Below are 16,901 nucleotides of genomic sequence, written 5' to 3'. Positions count from 1 at the left end.
TGATAGTGACATTTAATATAATATAAAGAAGCACATTTATTACTATATCAGAAAAATCATAATTGGATTCTTCACAATCCTGTCTTATTTTATGCAATTAAGAAACCTCCTTCTGAGGAAGCATCTATCGCTTTACTAGATCATCAGAGGGATCCACAGCACACAGAATAAACTGAACCTTGGTATAGAAGCCTAGGAAGGGAGGTGATTTATTTGTCCAGTTCGTATAACTAGTAAGTGGCAGTTACGGAACTAGAACCCAAATCGGGTTGTTTTGTGTACCCTTGTTGCTCTTTGTGGTCAGCTTTGTAAGGGAAGGGGATGTTCACACACAGTGGCAGAAGAGGTACTTCCTAGAGTTTTGCAGCATAGTGGCCTTGACAGAGTTTTAATCCTATGTCTACTATTCTTTCTCAATACCTGCTTCGTAAATCTTATAATACTTATTCATATGAAAAGAATAGTTAAGTATTCCACATTCCCTTCCATCTAACTAGTATGTGGGTCAGCCACCTGGGTTCAGTCATGCCAGAATGTGAGGATTAAAAAAATATCAAACTTGAGGAAAGCATCTCTCACTGGATGAAAGTTACAGCTCTTGGTTGCAATTTCTTAACTCTTTGGGTCACTGGAGATTTCATGGTCTGTGCTTTTGTTGATGTCCTGTCCAAATTCTCTTGAGTGTAATTATTTTCTGTTGACCTCTGAGCCTGCATTTGTTTCACTTGGATATAACATCCTTCATTTAGGGTTCTAAATTGTTTTGTGGCATTTATATGCATAGTTAAACAGTTGGCACGCATCAGTGTAGATTTTTTTATTTCAAAGATACAAGCTCATGTATATTTCATATTACAGTTGAGTATATAATAATTCTAAAGTACACATAGAAAAGTGAATTAATAACTAAGAGACATGGATATAAAATACAGGGTAAATATATGTATGCGCACACACATACATATTTATTTATGAGTGAATGATGGAACTGAAACTTGGATCTGCATTATCAAATTCCGAGGTATGATACCTGCATCATCTTCTAACACATATGTGATTGGTGGAAGCACTAAGCTATAGTCATACACAAATAGCTGTATGTGGCATGTGGGAGTGTGAGACATTGGAAAAGATAAACTGGAAAATCAAGAAAAATTCTTTAAAGATTAGTTTTCAGTATAGTTATTAATGCACATTGTAGTAATGCATTAATTTACTCCTTGAAGAATGTTTCAACATAGGATCCAGACCTTTGGTAGAAATGACTAGGCATTTGCCTGCAGCTCCTGCCTAATTGTACAACCATAATTGTTTGATTTTAAAGGGGGAATTTCTCTGAATATACAGCTAGCAAGCTGGAGGTACCAGTAGGACATTTGATTGCATAAAGATAGGAATTGTTCCGGGGGTATAGTACAGTGGGTGCCTTGTGGGGATGAGTTGCTTGTGGGATGATGGCTTGGCCTAAATGAAGTTCGCTGGCCTATTTGTAGCTTCCTTCTTAAATAAATGCAGCATGTGTCTGTGCATTCTTGGTTTCAGAGTCAGCCTTTCCTTCTCAGGTACACCCTTTTCCTACCTTACAGACCAGTATAGCTCACTAAAGGGCACTGAAACGACTGGTTAGCATGTGACTTTACCTGTTATGCAGTAGTTTTTTCTCCCCTTGTGTCTTCCAACAGTCCTTCCAACATCATTTCTTCAGCTGGAAATAATTAATGTTGGTCATGGCCTAGTCTCTCTTCTCTGTAAGAGCCATTCTGTGTCTTGAGTTTTATTTTGATTAAAGAAATGCTTAAGTAAGCTAGGGAACCATTTTCTAGGTGTTTGGACTTCATTCCCCCTCTGAAATGAAAGGATTAACTCAACCATCCCCCAGCTATTCATCATCAGAATATCCTCATGGAGTGTCCTCCATGGGCAAGTCAGGGTGAGACATCAAACTTCTTCCCTTAAAGCACCATGTCCATAAAAAGTTAGCTGGAGAAGTCACATAAGTTCAAAGGGTCATTGGAAGTTGGCATTAATTGGGAAATGTTCATGAAGGAATTGAAAACACTTGCAGCTAGAAATTCCATGTTTATGAAGGATGGAAAAATCCACTTAGTAGTAAAAGACATTAAATGGATCTAATAATAACATGCTAGTAAAATAATGCTCAAAATTCTCCAAGCCAGGCTTCAGCAATACGTGAACTTCCAAATGTTCAAGCTGGTTTTAGAAAAGGCAGAGGAACCAGAGACCAAATTGCCAACATCCGCTGGATCATCGAAAAAGCAAGAGAGTTCCAGAAAAGCATCTATTTCTGCTTTATTGACTATGCCAAAGCCTTTGACTATGTGGATCACAATAAACTGTGGAAAATTCTTCAAGAGATGGGAATACCAGACCACCTGACCTGCCTCTTGAGAAACCTATATGCAGGTCAGGAAGCAACAGTTAGAACTGGACGTGGAACAACAGACTGGTTCCAAATAGGAGTACATCAAGGCTGTATATTGTCACCCTGCTGATTTAACTTATATGCAGAGTACATCATGAGAAATGCTGGGCTGGATGAAGCACAAGCTGGAATCAAGATTGCCAGGAGAAATATCAATAACCTCAGATATGCAGATGACACTACCCTTATGGCAGAAAGTGAAGAGGAACTAAAAAGCCTCTTGATGAAAGTGAAAGAGGAGAGTGAAAAAGGTGGCTTAAAGCTCAACATTCAGAAAACAAAGATCATGGCATCCGGTCCCATCACTTCATGGGAAATAGATGGGGAAACAGGGGAAACAGTGGAAACAGTGTCAGACTTTATTTTTGTGGGCTCCAAAATCACTGCAGATGGTGACTGCAGCCATGAAATTAAAAGACGCTTACTCCTTGGAAGGAAAGTTATGACCAACCTAGATAGCATATTCAAAAGCAGAGACATTACTTTGCCAACAATGGTTCATCTAGTCAAGGCTATGGTTTTTCCAGTGGTCATGTATGGATGTGAGAGTTGGACTGTGAAGAAAGCTGAGCGCCGAAGAATTGATGCTTTTGGACTGTAGTATTGGAGAAGACTCTTAGGGGTCCCTTGGAATGCAAGGAGAGCCAACAAGTCCATTCTACAGGAGATCAGTTCTGGGTGTTCTTTGGAAGAAATGATGCTAAAGCTGAAACTCCAGTACTTTGGCCACCTCATGCGAAGAGTTGACTCATTGGAAAAGACTCTGATGCTGGGAGGAATTGGGGGCAGGAGGAGAAGGGGACGACAGAGGATGAGGTGGCTGGATGGCATCACTGACTCAATGGACGTGAGTCTGAGTGAACTCCGGCAGTTGGTGATGGACAGGGGAGGCCTGGCGTGCTGTGATTCATGGGGTCACAAAGAGTTAGACACGACTGAGCAAATGAAATGAACTGAACTGAACTGAAATGAACTGAATAATGACACAAATACAGAGAGAGTACTTAATAATTTATTAAAAGATGTCCTCAAACATAATATATATATATAAACACTATATATATACATATATAAATATTTTATATATATACATATATAAATATTATATATATACATATATAAATATTATATATATATATATATACACACACACACACATACAATCAGCTATTAAAGAACACATTTAGTTTGGGAAAAGGAGAACAATGTTTAGAATCAGACTGACTCTCTCTGAGAAGTCTATCCTTGCTGGGACCTGTCACTTCAGGATAACCCTTATGTGTTGTTCTATACCCAGTAACTTTTACCCTATTCATAGGGTCAACTTAAAAGATGAGGAAAATATAGACTGTTAGACAATGTTCAGTGTTAAAAAATGGAAAGGTTAACAAAGTCTTCTCTGCCCAATGACTCAGGTTAGCTCACTTTGCATTTTTTTTTTTTTCTTGTAAAAGAAATAGATTCAAAGTGCAGAAACAGGGGAAATGAGCTTTTAAGTAGGTGGTGGAAGAAAAACCACCCCGATAAAAATTATTAACAGTACTAAGAGGGCTCTGAATGCCCGACAAGGCATGTTTACCAGAAGAAAGATTGAGTTGGCTGGCACCTCCCAAATGTGCATACTCAGGAGTTAGGGACACATGTGCTTTTGTGTGTTTTCTCAGAGGAGTTTTTCAGATGCCTGCCTTTTCTAATCACAGGCATATTTTTAAATTGAACATAAGGGATTTCCATAGAGGACATAGAGATGTAAAGGTCCATTAGGAAGTTATCTGATATTTAAATGCAAAAAGACATTAAAATCCCACTACCTTTTCCATAGTTTGTTTTCTTTATTTGAAACAGTTGGGAATTAAAAAAAAAAAAAAAACTTATTTAAAAAAATTTTTTATAACCCTTTCAAGAAGTTCATTTTTGGACTGAGCTCAAACATACAGTCAGTAAGCCAAAAAATGGACTATTTTCACAAAGAGTTGAGTGATGGAAAGCAGAAACTGTCATGGAAAGTGTTATGTGAATACTCTCATTTAAAAAAAAAAAAAAAGAATGTGGATTGGAAGTAGGCATCTCTTTACTTTTTAAAAACCCTGGCAAGTTATTTCCCTTTGGAGAATGATCATTTGAGCTAATTTGCCTGCATTCCAAATATTATGGATCTTGTGACAGTATGCATGTATTTTTTTGACAAGTTTCCCCCTGGTCTGTGGGCAAACTCTGAACATATCTCAAGCAAAAGTCAAGGCTGTTCACACTGTAACTGGAGTGACTATCTTATTGATTTTGATTGACAGGCTTTTTTAATGTGTAATTCACTTGCTAATGTAAATTGTGAATATAATTTATATGTATACTTCCGTTAGCTCCCACTAAAATATGGCAGTAAGTTATATTCTTTGATGGACTATTCATAAATTATTTCAGCAGCTGTTGAAAAGCATAGGGCAGTGGTTCTCAAAGTTTGGTCCCCCTTCAGCATCACCTGGGAACTGGTTAGAAATGCAGATTCCCAGTCCCTAATGCAGGGTTACCAAATCAGAAACTCTGGGGGTGGATCCCAGCAATTTGTCAAGCTGTCTAGGAAGGGCTAACCATTGAGAACCTATGCTACAGAATATCATTAGGAGTTGCAGGCATAAGGCGAGCAGAACTATTTACTACTCTAAAAAGAACCCAAATATCTTTTGGAAAAATTTTTATCCTCGAGCAAATTTGCCTGAATAAAAGGCCATCCCATCAGTGATGGCTTTAACATTTTCACATTCATTCAACATAATCTAAGTGTTTGAGAATTCCTTAAATATTCATCATATGGATTGTTTAATTTGGGATGATTCTGACATGCTAGCTACTATTAATTTTCCAGATGCTAGTTTTGGATGCAGTGAGATTCAGAAAAAAATTTTAGTTCTGTTAAACAAAACTCCAAGAAGATCTCTGTTAACTTCAGCATTTGAGAAATATCCCCAAAGTGAGGATTAATGGTAATATCACAATGACTGAAAAATTATGGGATTACTCCACTTGAAAACAATCTTCCTTCTGTCATATGTAATTCTCTTCACATAACTTAGTAAAAAGGATTGAGAAATACTGTCAGATAATATCTATATCCTGACTAATAAATATATATAAAACCCTTACAATTATATTTAATAAATGCCATTTTATCATGCTGGGACTCCATTTCTCTTGGCAAGTTTTCATTGATTTCTATTGCCAAAAAGAAGGAAAGAAAAGCAGAGTTGCAGGGTAGAAAGAGGAGTCAGGGAATGCAATCTTTAAACCTGGTTCTGCCATGGGCACCGTGTAGATGTGAACAAGACATGTGACCTCTTGAGGTCTCTCTTTTCTCCTCTGTGAAATGGAAAGGTGAATTAAGATCTCCGAATCCTGCTTCAATTAGCCCTTATAGTATAACGGACTGTTATAAACACAGGGCTTAAAACAGCAACTATTCACTATTTCTTATGAGCTGGTAAGTGTTCTGGGTGGTTCTCTGATCTCAGTTGGTTTGACCAGTCTCAGCTGGACTCACTGTGTAGGACAGGGGAGTGGCTGGAAGCTGACCAGTCATGATGGCCTCGTGCGGTTTTTCATCCTCCAGGAGGCAATCTGGGCTTGTTCTCATGCCCATGGCAGGGTTCCAAGAAGACAGAAGCATGCAGTCTTTTGAGGCAGAGATTCTGAACTGGCACAACAATGCAGCTGCCGCATTCTATTGGCCAAAGCAGGTCACAAGGCAGAGAGATTCAAAATGTGGGGAAATAGATCCCCCTTTCAATAGAAGCCACCACAGAACTGCATGGCAGAAAGTATGCTACAAGAAAAAGAATTGAGGAAGCTTTTGCTGTAAGGCCACCTTCCTAGTTTTATAATACTGTGAAGTATCAGGAAATATGGTAAATACAAAGCTATAGAATGCTCACTGTGGAGTGTTTCAGGTGTACAGAAATACTTAGAAAAATGAAAGATGCAGAAAGGATATAACATATTTGTAAAAACTGGAGTAACCATGTTTTAAGCAATGCTTCTCTTTAATTATTGTCTGAATTTCATATAAAGTCTGCTTCATCAACTGGATAAATATTTGACTGCTGTTCAGTAAATTGCATTAGTTTACTTTAACTGTATGCTCAGCCTTATTCAGGCATCCTACATTAGGCAATGTAGTGTGTAATGCATCTCTGCAGGTGACCAGAGCTATTCTCTGTATGAGGTAAATTAAAACTCATATTTTAAAAATTAAACATTCTTGCACTTCATGATTTCAATATTTAATTATAACCTGTGTCAAGGCCTAATCTCTGACTGAGTCAGGCATGAAATTAACCAAAAAAAAGAAAGAAAAGCAAAAGCATAGGAGTTCTTCTACACTGTAAAAATAATGTGGTTTCTTTAGTTGCACAGTGATGTTTATATCCATTTTATAAAAATGACTCCACAAGCCAATAAGTTGGGAGACTAAGTTGCCATATGTGGTAACAGTGACCTGTTCAGAAAAATCAGTAACCTGAACTGTTGTTTATTATTTTTCACAGGAAACCAAATCTGTGTTTTTTTTTTTTTTGTCATCTTTATTTATTTTTTTTTAATTTTATTTTATTTTTAAACTTTACATAACTGTATTAGATTTGCCAAATATCAAAATGAATCCGCCACAGGTATACATGTGTTCCCCATCATGAACCCTCTTCCCTCCTCCCTCCCCATTCCATCCCTCTGGGTCGTCCCAGTGCACCAGCCCCACCTCCCAGAATATTGGAAATAAAAGCAAAAATAAACAAATGGGACCTAATTAACCTTAAAAGCTTCTGCACATCAAAGGAAACTATTAGCAAGGTGAAAAGACAGCCTTCAGAATGGGAGAAGATAATAGCAAATGAAGCAACTGACAAACAACTAATCTCGAGAATATACAAGCAACTCCTACAGCTCAACTCCAGAAAAATAAATGACCCAATCAAAAAATGGGCCAAAGAACTAAATAGACATTTCTCCAAAGAAGACATACAGATGGCTAACAAACACATGAAAAGATGCTCAACATCACTCATTATCAGAGAAATGCAAATCAAAACCACTATGAGGTACCATTTCACACCAGTCAGAATGGCTGCAATCCAAAAGTCTACAAGTAATAAATGCTGGAGAGGGTGTGGAGAAAAGGGAACCCTCTTACACTGTTGGTGGGAATGCAAACAAATCTGTGTTTTTAAAGGGATAAATTATTGACCTTATTTTAAACAATGATAGATAATAAAGTAAATGTGTTGATATCCAAAGTAGAACAAAAATGAAATATATCCAATAGTGCATTTGTTAAAAACGTCATGTTTGTCTCCATTTATACTTTCTGTTGGTTTTTCAAAAATTTCTTGTATGAAAAAAAATCCACACAAGCTTTTTTAAGGAATATGTACTTACAAATATAATAATAAATGTTTGTTGCAAATTTTATTATCTACAACAATTTTCATAGAATTAAAAGATTGCATTGATCAAGAGAGGGATATACTGCATTAGAAGAGGCAATTGTTTGGAGGTTAGTTAGTAAAACTGGATAGCGGTAGGCCAGTGAATTCACAGCATCATGTACAGGTTACCAAGTCATGGTGATAAAACAGGTAAGTTAAGGATGATCACATTATTTTCTTCACCACAAGAGTGAGATGAACTGAAATGCTTCTAATGTTTGACAACATGGAACAGAGGGTTTAATTGAGCCTTGTTGGTTTAATTGTTTCCTTGGTTTAATGAGTCCCTTGCCATACAGTCGTATTATATGAAAAAGTCACAGGTAAATAGTAAGCAGGCGTGGAGGCATATATGTCTGTAGGTCTACCTTAGGAGCAGAGAAGGCAATGGCACCCCACTCCAGTACTCTTGCCTGGAAAATCCCATGGACGGAGAAGCCTGGAAGGCTGCAGTCCATGGGGTCGCTGAGGGTCGGACACGACTGAGCGACTTCACTTTCACTTTTCACTTTCATGCATTGGAGAAGGAAAGGGCAACCCACTCCAGTGTTCTTGCCTGGAGAATCCCAGGGACGGGGGAGCCTGGTGAGCTGCTGTCTATGGGGTCGCACAGAGTCGGACACGACTGAAGTGACTTAGCAGCTACCTTAGGAGATGAGTTTGTACAGTAAGCAAAGGATGTGGACACGAAGGGATGAATTTGTATATAAACAGGTTGTTCCAAGCCTGGGTGATCAAGGACAGTTTGGATTCTGCAGTCTTGATGCTTCTTCACTAAGTTTGGTTGCAAACATGCCACCACTGATTTTATATATATTATGCATATAAATGTATACATATGAAAAAGATTAAATATCTACAACATTTAAAATAGTTAATATTTAACAAACATTACCCAATAAAAATTAGCAAAACTTAGTAAGAATCTAAACATTATTATGAAAATACAGATTTAAACAACAATGAAATATAATTTCATACCCAATAGGTAGGCAATAATATAAAATCTTATAATATTGTATCTTGTACAAGATGTTGAGAAATAAGAACTCCTAAACTGTTTTGGAGAGGAATTTGATGATATCCAGTAAATGTAAATATTTACATATCCTTAGATCCTGCTTTTTCATATCTTTGTACTAGATTGTTTATCATACATTTATCTTAACAGTAAAAATTTGGAAATAGCAAAAAATATCTTTAGTTGTATTAATAGATTGTGGTAATTCTTATGTGAAATAATATATAGTGATTAAGTACATTAGAGCTATATATATATGAATGTGGATTAAAATAATGAAAGTCTTCAGCAAATATAAAAATGTTGTAAAATGATGTGTCTGGTAGGGAATGATTAAAGACATTTAGAAACATGCCATTCTATTCATGGATACATATCCTTGAAATGTATTAAAGTGTTCATGGAATTGTAAACACAAAATTGAACTACTTCCCTTCCTTCCTCCTTCCTGCATTCCATTTCTACCTTCCTTTCTCTTCTCCTTCCTTCCTTTTTCTTTCCTTTTCAAGTGAAACTGTAATGTTTTTAAAAATATCTGAAGAAATATTACTAAAGGTTCAGTTTTGTTAAAGATGGGTGTAGCAAAAAGTGTTTATCTCATTCTCCATATATTTTATAATTTAAGAAAAACATTATTTCTATTTTTTTCAGATTTAATGATTATTCCATATTGGTGAATCTTTAACATTTGTAGATTCCTCCCCTTCACTCCCCAATTAGGTTTCTGCCTTGTATCTAACTATTTAGGACCCAAACAAGCACATATGGTAAATGCCTGTTTCAGTGCCATGTTATAAACTACTTATAGAGGAACAGTTCTGGCTCTAACATCTGTATTATAAAGTATTCTACTGTATTTTGAATTTGGCATTCAGAAGTTGGCTTCTCTGAGTAAACAAAAGGGTGAATCATTATGTAATGCTTTCATGCCAGGAATATAAGAAAGATTGCCTACTGTTTTTTTCAGTATTTATACTATTAGTCAAAGATATTTCAATTAAAAACTGAGATATGCTCTCTGCTCTATGAAAATCACTATTATGTCTGTAAAAGCCTTGATCCAATAATCAAACTGGTTTTGGTGAATATTCATATTATATGATTTGCCACTGATGAGTGACATCTTCATTGATGTTCCTCTTCTTTACAGGATGCATACCCACAGTGGGTGCTTTTGTTTATAGCAACTACCCTGATCACACTAACACATAACTGTCTGCTTGTAAATTTAGCCGTGGAAAAATCCTGGCTGTAAAATCCAGGTAACCTAATGGGAGATGAGACAACTACCTGAGTCAACAAGAACCACTTGATCAGGTGGGAGATAGTGGCGACTTAGCTTCCCCCCGCCTCAATAAATTTTATATCGTCAAGTTTATGGAAAAACTGACTTGTCACAAACCTTTATCCAATAATTTTGATGGGGCATATAATTTATTAGAGTGTATTCCAGTGGTAAGTTCTGTAGTAACACATTATCTTAGAGAATTTGTAAAGCCCTCTAAGTTGTGTGTCTTGCAGATGAGGAAACTAAAGATTGGGTTTAAAAAATTGCCTGTGTTAAGCAATGAGGAAGTGGAAAGGTGGATTTCACCTGGTAAGGCTGATTTGAAAATCCACATACTTAATCTCTTCCCAGTGCTTTCTTCTAGTATCACTGTATTAGCAACAGTGAAACTCTCTACTATAGCAAAATATAGTATTACTGCTTATCATATAATGTTGGAAATTTTTGGTGCCAAATCCTAGGACAAACAATTTATGAAAGGAAAGGGAAAAAAAGTGAAAGAGATAAAATAATACGTCCCAGGAGCCAACTCTTTATCAAGGCAATACAATAATAAAGGAACAATCTTGTTTGCAGCTTTGTCATTTCCTCTCAAAGATTGTGTTGCTCAGATCATATTTTCATAAGCTGTCTCTAATACTTAAATTTGCATTCAAGAATACCTACATACATGAAAAAGCTTTTGAAGTTTTTAAATTTGTGATTAATAATAAACTTCAGAACTAGAAGTATTCATAACATACCTTCCTACACGGAGTTCCAGATAATATCTCTTTCAAGGTTTCTGGCATAAGTCAGGAAGACCAAGATGAGACCATCAAGTTCTTGTAAAGTCCAAATGACCTATTCATCTCTTTCCTTTGGTGACTTGAAAATTTTAGTTATCAATCTCTGGTTTAATCTGAATCAGTTGTTCTTTCATTCACAATTTGGGATTCACAATGAAAATACTAACTTCTGGTGCTTATGTTATATCTGTATCTCTCAAATTTTAGGTTGCTACTCATTAATGGTTTAGGGAAAACTAGTAGTTGTCAAAAAAATAAGTAAGATAGCAAACAGCATTAAGAAAGAAAATAAAAGGAAATAGAATATGATAAATATCTTAGTATATGACTTATCATAAAGGCTTCTCTGGTGGCTCAGACAATAAAGAATCTGCCTGCAATGCAGGAGACTTGGAGTCGATCCTTGGGTATTCTTCAGTTCAGTTCAGTTCAGTTCAGTTGCTCAGTCGTGTCCGACTCTTTGAGACCCCATGAATCGCAGCATGCCAGGCCTCTCTGTCCATCACCAACTCCCAGAGTTCACTCAAACTCATGTCCATCGAGTCAGTGTTGCCATCCAGCCATCTCCTCTGTCATCCCCTTTTCCTCCTGCCCCCAATCCATCCCAGCATCAGAGTCTTTTCCAATGAGTCAACTCTTCGCATGAGGTGGCCAAAGTACTGGAGTTTCAGCTTTAGCATCATTCCTTCTAAAGAACACCCAGGGCTGATCTCCTGTAGAATGGACTGGTCGGATCTCCTTGCAGTCCAAGGGACTCCCAAGAGTCTTCTCCAACACCACAGTTCAAAAGCATCAATTCTTCAGTGCTCAGCTTTCTTCACAGTCCAATTCTCACATCCATACATGACCACTGGAAAAACCAAAGCCTTGACTAGACGGACCTTTGTTGGCAAAGTAATGTCCCTGCTTTTCAATATGCTATCTAGGTTGGTCATAACTTTCCTTCCAAGGAGTAACCACTCCAGTATTCTTACCTGGAGGATTCTGTGGACAGAAGACCCTGGTGGGCTATATAGTCCATGGGGCTCAAGGAGTCAGTCATGACTAAGCAACTGACACTTTCACTTTTCAAGGGTACATGAACGCAAGTATTATCTCAGATATATATGGATCTGGAATTCATGTAAAATGTGTTCCTTTCTGTATACCATGATTAAAAGTCAGAAAAGTTATTCTAGTAGAATTAACTGGATCTAATAAAAACATTTGGCTCTCTTTCAATCAGGTAAAGTCACAAGCACCCCTCAGACCAGTGGATTACTGTTCTTTGAAGACAGTTAAATAACCATTGACTCATGAGAAGTCTAATTAGAAAGCTGATAGAGATATTTCATCTGCTATGATTTCTACCTCCTCCCCCATTTTCAGAGAGAAAATTCCTCAAATGACTGTCCTAATTCATGACAATACAGTCATTTCTTCAAGCGTAAATTGTTATTTTTACCACTAAACTTTAGTCTATTGAATGGAGGAAAATAGTGAAGTCAGTTGTTTTGTATAACATGGAAAACAGAGCATGTGGATGGATTTCATCATTTTTTTGGTTAATTATTTTGACTCCAGGCAGACATAATTTAAATGTTATCTTGAACCACTAAAATAATCACCTCACTTCAGTTCAGTTGCTCAGTTGTGTCCGACTCTTTGTGCCCCATGAATCGCAGCACGCCAGCCCTCCCTGTCCATCACCAACTCCCAGAGCCTACCCAAACTCATGTCCATCGAGTCAGTGATGCCATCCAGCCATCTCATCCTCTGTCGTCCCCTTCTCCTCCTGCCCCCAATCCCTCCCAGCATCAGAGTCTTTTCCAATGAGTCAACTCTGCGCATGAGGTGGCCAAATTATTGGAGTTTCAGCTTCAGCATCAGTCCTTCCAATGAACACCTAGGACTGATCTTCTTTAGGATTGACTGGTTGGATCTCCTTGCACTCCAAGGGACTCCCAAGAGTCTTCTCCAGCACCACAGTTCAAAAGCATTAATTCTTCAGCGCTCAGCTTTCTTCACAGTCCAACTCTCACATCCATACATGACCACAGGAAAAACCATAGCCTTGACTAGACAGACCTTTGTTGGCAAAGTAATGTCTCTGCTTTTCAATATGCTATCTAGGTTGGTCATAACTTTCCTTCCAAGGAGTAAGCGTCTTTTGATTTCATGGCTGCAATCACCATCTGCAGTGATTTTGGAGCCCCCCAAAATAAAGTCTGACACTGTTTCCACTGTTTCCCCATCTATTTCCCATGAAGTGATGGGACCAGATGCCATGATCTTAGTTTTCTGAATGTTGAGCTTTAAGCCAACTTTTGCACTCTCCTCTTTCACTTTCACCAACAGGCTCTTTAGTTCCTCGTCACTTTCTGCCATAAGGGTGGTGTCATCTACATATCTGAGGTTATTGATATTTCTCCTGGCAATCTTGATTCCAGCTTGTTGCTTGCTCCAGCCCCGCATTTCTCATGATGTACTCTGCTTATAACTTAAATAAGCAGGGTGAAAATATACAGCCTTGACATACTCCTTTTCCTATTTGGAACCAGTCTGTTGTTCCATGTCCAGTTCTAACTGTTGCTTCTTATATAGGTTTATCAAGAGGCAGGTCAGGTGGTCTGGTGTTCCCATCTCTTTCAGAATGTTCCACAGTTTATTGTGATCCACACAGTCAAAGGCTTTGGCATAGTCAATAAAGCAGAAATAGATCTTTTTCTGGAATTCTCTTGCTTTTTCTATGATCCAACAGATGTTGCCAATTTGATCCTGGTTCCTCTGCCTTTTCTAAAACCAGCTTAAACATCTGGAAGTTCATGGTTCATGTACTTTTGAAGCCTGGCTTGGAGAATGTTGAGCATTACTTTACTGACGTGTGAGATGAGTGCAGTTGTTTGGTAGTTTGAGCATTCTTTGGCATTGCCTTTCTTTGGGATTGGAATGAAAACTGACCTTTTCCAGTCCTGTGGCCACTGCTGAGTTTTCCAGTCACCTCAAGCACTCATAATAACTGACACTTTTGATTACTTATAAGCCAAAAGTTGTACTAATTCCCATTGTAGCTGGATTGTAAGAATCATGGAGGAAGGCATTCAAAACACAATTCCCAGGCCCCTCCCCTAGACCCTATAATTCACTTCTGTTATGGGGCCCAGGAACTTCTTACTTAGAAACATCTTTGACAATACTTGTTCTTTCCCTGGTGGCTCAGATGGTAAAGCATCTGCCTACAATGCAAGAGACCTGGATTTAATCCCTGGCTTGGGAAGATTCTCTGGAGAAGGAAATGGCACCCCACTCCAGTACTCTTGCCTGGAAAGTCCCATGGAAGGAGGAACTTGGTAGGCTACAGTCCATGGGGTCTCAAAGAGTCAGACATGACTGAGTGACTTCACACACATACACTCACATGGGGCCCAGGAACTTCTTACTTAGAAACATTTTTGCCAATACTTGTTCTTTCTTTTTAAGTTGAAAAAAAAAATTGTTTTAATTAGTATAGTAGATGTGAAGTGGTTTCTGTGGCTTTGATTTGCGTATACCTTATAGCTGATTTGTTCAGCATCTTTTCACGTGCTTTTTGGCCATTTGTATATCATATCTTTAGAGAAGTATTGATTAAAATCCTACATTTACCTTTTGAATTCTCCACGTCTCTTTTTGCACTTAGCCCTCTCTTTCCCTGTTCTCCTCATATGCTGTTATAATGGTGTTAATCATAATAACTGGGTAATGCCAGGCACAGTGCTAAGCACTTTAAATACATATGTTCTTTAATTCTATTAGGTTTTATTTCCATTTTAAAGATAAGAAAACTGAGACCCAGAGAAGGTTAAGTTGAATGTAGTTCATTAAAAACCAAGAAGTAGAGACTGATTTCAAAGCCAGTTCTCTCTGGTTTGAAAGTCCATGCTCTTAACCTCTGCATTGGAGGTCTATAGACTAGCTTCTGTTGCTAGCTTATACAGGGAAATTCTGTTTTAGATATGTACCATCTTATACATTTTTAATAATAAGTTTAAGTGACTGAAAAGGATGTAATTTCCCACATATTGTAAATATTATCATTTAAAAACATAACTGTTATATCAGTCTTTTAAATGTTTCCAAGGGACTCTAAATGCCATGGTGATAAGGTATCCAGAACCACTGATTTAAAAAATTTATGGACAATTATTATTTTTTTTTTGCTTGAAATTGTATTTTTATTATATTACTTCCCCAGAATGTTATCATAATATAACATTTTTCATGCTTGAAAGTCTTTTATTGATCACTCAGACTTTCTGTATCAAAAATATGAATCTAAATTAAAATTGAATTTTAAATAATTTCTTATAAATATAAAGCTGTCAGTGTTAAGGATTCCTTCTGATTGTGTTGTTATTATTAGTATAGCAGTCAGCTGTTAAAATCAAAAATAGATTACAGATTTTGAAAACTTATCAATAACTATAACAAGTAAATTTCTATTGGAAATACACCTTTTTTAGTAGGATAGATGAAGCTGTTTTGATACCTTGATTAAAGGAGAATCTGTGCATAACAGTTTTTCAACTTGTCCCTTTGACACTCCAGAGCACTGTAATTATAAAATAATGCAACAAATAATGCAAAAAAATAAACAACAAATAATGACATGTGAAAAGAGTGCTTTTTCATTGTTGTTTTTCAGTTGAGAGGAGCTAATTTGAAAGGAGTTGTAGGGAAGGGAACCTGACTGGTGTGCTGCCTTTATCACATACACGAGCCCTCTAAAATAGGGCAAGTTTAGAAAAGGACACATATAGCAATAATGGACCTGGAAATTGATTCTTTCAAAATTATTCATCGATTTTACTCCTTACAGGTGCTCTGTGTACCCTGGGGGGTTGAAGGCCACTATACTGCACAAGATTAGTAAGTGAGGGAGTGACCTCTCAAGGCTCCAACCCAACCCCACTCAGTTCAGTTCAGTTCAGTCACTCAGTCGTGTCCGACTCTTGGCGAACCCATGAATCACAGCACGCCAGGCCTCCCTGTCCATCACCAACTCCCAGAGTTCACCCAGACTCACATCCATCGAGTCGGTGATGCCATCCAGCCATCTCATCCTCTGTTGTCCCCTTCTCCTCCTGCCCCCAATCCCTCCCAGCATCAGGGTCTTTTCCAATGAGTCAACTCTTCGCATGAGGTGGCCAAAGTACTGGAGTTTCAGCTTTAGCATCATTCCCTCCAAAGAAATCACAGGGCTGATCTCCTTCAGAATGGACTGGTTGGATCTCCTTGCAGTCCAAGGGAGTCTTCTCCAACACCGCAGTTCAAAAGCATCAATTCTTCGGCACTTAGCTTTCTTCACAGTCCAACTCTCACATCCATACATGACCACTGGAAAAACCATAGCCTTGACTAGACAGACCTTTGTTGGCAAAGTAATGTCTCTGCTTTTGAATATGCTATCTAGGTTGGTCATAACTTTTCTTCCAAGAAGTAAGCATCTTTTAATTTCATGGCTGCAGTCACCATCTGCAGTGATTTTGGAGCCCAAGAAAATAAAGTCTGCCACTGTTTCCACTGTTACCCCATCTATTTCCCATGAAGTGATGGGACTGGATGCCATGATCTTCGTTTTCTGAATGTTGAGTTTTAAGCCAACTTTTTCACTCTCCTCTTTCACCTTCATCAAGAGGCTTTTTAGTTCCTCTTCATTTTCTGCCATAAGGGTGGTATCATCTGCATATCTGAGGTTTTTGATATTTCTCCCAGCAATCTTGATTCCAGCTTGTGCTTCCTCCAGCCCACCATTTCTCATGATGTACTCTGCATATAAGTTAAATAAGCAGGGTGACAATATACAGCCTTGATGTATTCCTTTTCCTATTTGGAACCGGTCTGTTTTTCCATGTCCCCAAAAAAATAG

At 37.7% G+C, this 16,901-nt stretch overlaps 1 protein-coding gene across 1 annotated transcript in view; it reads left to right on the top strand.

The window, feature by feature from the left end:
• MDFIC (MyoD family inhibitor domain containing) overlaps nt 1-16,901 on the top strand; it is a 323,251-nt gene that overhangs the window by 120,196 nt on the left and 186,154 nt on the right. The gene's annotated exons all lie outside the window — the stretch shown is intronic.

The sequence above is a fragment of the Bubalus kerabau genome, chromosome 8, assembly GCF_029407905.1.
Source record: "Bubalus kerabau isolate K-KA32 ecotype Philippines breed swamp buffalo chromosome 8, PCC_UOA_SB_1v2, whole genome shotgun sequence".
Taxonomy (NCBI): domain Eukaryota; kingdom Metazoa; phylum Chordata; class Mammalia; order Artiodactyla; family Bovidae; genus Bubalus; species Bubalus kerabau.
Note: the sequence above shows the minus strand (reverse complement) of the source record. Positions and strands in the feature narration are given on the sequence as shown.